At 35.9% G+C, this 3,332-nt stretch overlaps 1 pseudogene across 1 annotated transcript; it reads right to left on the bottom strand.

Moving 5' to 3' along the window:
- Positions 1–2,215: 2,215 nt before the first annotated feature.
- On the bottom strand, positions 2,216–3,052 carry LOC308632417 (nucleoporin NUP35-like; annotated as a pseudogene). The gene has a single exon. The product of its transcript is annotated as a nucleoporin NUP35-like (transcript).
- Positions 3,053–3,332: the final 280 nt, after the last annotated feature.

The following is a 3,332-nucleotide window of genomic DNA, read 5'->3' as shown; positions in this document are numbered from 1 at the left end:
CTGGGTTCAATCCCCAGCACTGCCAAACACACACACACACACACACACACACACACACACACACACACACACCATAAACAAAAACCCTCTAGGTGATATATTAAAATTATCTCTACTAAAATCAGAAATGAAAAATGATACCCTCAGTGGTATCATATATACCAAATATTGTTCTAGGGGTATATTCAACACAAGAAGACAAGAAAGAAGAATTGTAAAAATAGAAATTAAACTGTTGTTCCTCAGACATGACAGATGATAGACTACAGAAAATCCGTTACTAGAATAAATAAAAATTTGGCAAGGTTTTGGGAACAAAAATCAATTCATAGATACCAACAGCATTTCCATAAAGTGTGATAAATAATATATTTTATTTTTAAAATACCATTTAAAATAGCAATTAAAACTATAGGTATCTAGACATAATCTAGTAAAGCATTTTGTAATAACTATATGTAAAACAATATGGTACTGTGTTTCCTATTTCTGTTATAACAAATTACTACAAACTTAATAACTGGTTTATTTGTTGCAGTTCTGGGGATGGGAACCCAGGGCCTTGCACATGCTAGACAAGCACTCTCTACCACAGGGCATATCCCCAAGCCCAAACTCAGTGTTTTCAAACAATACAAGTTTATTATTGTACTGTTGTGGAAGTCAGAGTCTGAAATGGTCCTGTGGGTTAAAATGAAGTTGACATAGCTGCATTCCTTCCACAAGCTCAAGAGGAGAATCTTTTCCACTGATTTTTCCAGATTCTTTGGGATGCCTGCATTTCTTGGCTCCTGGCTCCTCCCTCCATCTTTCAAGTGCCTCACTCTAACCCCTACTTCTTTTGTCACAACTCCTCTCTGACTTTGACCATCTTGTCCTCCCTCTTATAAGAACCTTGTGATTATCCCACCTGGATAGTTTAGTTGGAACACAATGTGCCCACAGATGTGGGCAGTAGGACGTGGATGTCTTTAGGGAGTCTTATTGTCTACCACAAATACAAATGGAAAGATATCTTTTCATAAATACAGCATCATAGGGATGTCAGTACTCTCAAGCTTTTATTTATAGATTCAATGCAATTCTGAATCACTATCCTGTCAGGTTTTTTCATTGAACCTTACAGGTTTCTTCTAGTGTCTTTACGGAAGAGCAAAGTGTCAAGTACAGCTAAGAAACATCTGCAGTAACAGTACAGAGATTTACTCTACTAAATACTAAGACTTATTACAAAACTATAATATTTAAGACAATGTACTATTAATGAAACACAAGTTGCAACCAGTCATAGAAGCATACACAGTATGGTTACATTTACACAAAAGTTGAAGATGGGAAATACCAAGCAATATATCGTTTAGGGATACATATGTATATGGTCAAGCTATAAAGAAAAGCAAAAAAATGAAATTCAAGACTTTGGTAATCCCATTGTTGGAAAGGACAAGATTGAAGATATGCACACAGGCATCTTCAAAAGTATCATGATGTGCTATGTCTTAAGCTAAGTGGGGAATATAGAGCTGTTAAGTTTATTATTGGTCATTAAGCTGTATAATATTCTATATACACAATTTTGTTTGAATAATGTCTTCATACTTTTTCAGAACATGATTGACAAGTCTTATCAAGAAACTTTAGTCAATTTTTAAAATAATATTTTGGTTTTAAAATACTGAAAGATGACAATTCACAAGGAGATAATATACAAAGAAAATTAAACTACTGAATACTCTCTAAATTAAAAGACTGTAATTCAAATTAATAATTCTAATCTTTGTGTCTTGGCAGAATCAGCTGGAGTTCTTCATAGAATTCACCCACCTTCTCATGATGATTACAAAGCCCCCCCACCAATTCAATTATTTAATTTATAGTAATCAATGCTCAGTTTTTTTATGCTTAAACTTACATGGAAAGGACAAAATTCTACTTACAGGAATTTTTTTAGATTTCTTCAAAATGTATCACAAGTATCATTTACAGTGCAAGCTACAAATAAGTTGTATTCTTGAAGGAAAACTTAAATGAAGCATGAAGTCAGTGATGCCAAGAGTGGTTAACAACTAACCCAGGAGAACCAGCAGTACACTGATAACTCTGTTTTAATGTACCAACCTTCTCCTTGGTAGTTGAGTTTTTAGATCTTACTATACCACCAGCCAAATATGTACTTCATTACTTTGGATATGACTTTTATCTTTTTGGATGTTCATCAGAAATTACTAAATGCTGTAGCAAGAGGTTTCATGGTAGAAATCCTGGGGCTACTTCTGGTTGTAGTGGTGTGCCTAAGGTTTTGATGGGTGATACAAAGGCTAGAGACAGAGATGACAAAGCACATCTATCCCTGTTTTCTGTAACACTTTTATTTATTCATCATTTTGCATCAATCATGACAGATTTTCCAAAGTTTCTCCCATCTTTGCCTAAGGCTTTCTGGACCTGCAGTTTAGATTGGTAACAAATATGCATCCAATTTCCTATTCTAGACATCACATGTTTTAAGATAGTCCCATATTATACAAATTGTAATAATATATAGAAAGCAGATACTTGAGGAAACCAAAACACAGTCACCTGAATGTCATCCAGGTTGTCTTCTGAAGTCAGGGAATCTTCTGGAGTATAAATAGAATCCAACTTGGCAGGAGTTAATGTCATCTTTTGTGAATGATCAATATTCAATGGATTAAATACACTTTTCCCTGTTCCAGAAGTAGTTTTTGTAACTCCAACCAGATTATTCTGCATTACTGAAATGTTTGGCTGTCTTCTTAAATTTCAAGGTGTTGGTATGAGCCCTGGGAAGGAAATGTCATCATAGGTACTTCTAACTAGTAGAATTCCACTCTTTATGAGCTGGTACAACTGGTCATGGTGATGAACCACATGCAAGTAAAGGCAATCTCATTTCCATTACTCCTGCTGAAGAGCTACTAATTGATGGAGGTTGTGGAGTCACTGGACATGGCAAATCCCCCATTACAATTCTAGATAAGAACTGGGAGTCAACTCCTGACTTTGGAGACATTGGTAAACCCAGTACCATTGGTTCAGCTCCATGGAACCTGGGATTCCATGATAAATGCTACCATCATGGCCACTACTAAACATCCTGGGATTTGGAGAGCAGGCTGTGCCCTGCTCAGTTACTTCATGATGTATAGAACAGCAGTTTTCAGGCTGCGCCTAAACCTGTGTTACTCCAGTGTATAAAGCAGTAGTTTGCCATAACCCACTCTATTTTGAGTTTAGGTGCTGAGGTGGAGTGACTCTACAACTTGCTTGTACAAGTAAAAAAACACCATCTGCCTGGTACAAACATAAGG

The sequence above is a fragment of the Spermophilus citellus genome (assembly GCF_964194105.1).
Source record: "Spermophilus citellus genome assembly, chromosome: 13".
NCBI lineage: Eukaryota > Metazoa > Chordata > Mammalia > Rodentia > Sciuridae > Spermophilus > Spermophilus citellus.
The sequence above is the reverse complement of the archived record's forward strand: the minus strand, read 5'-3'. Positions and strand labels throughout refer to the sequence as shown.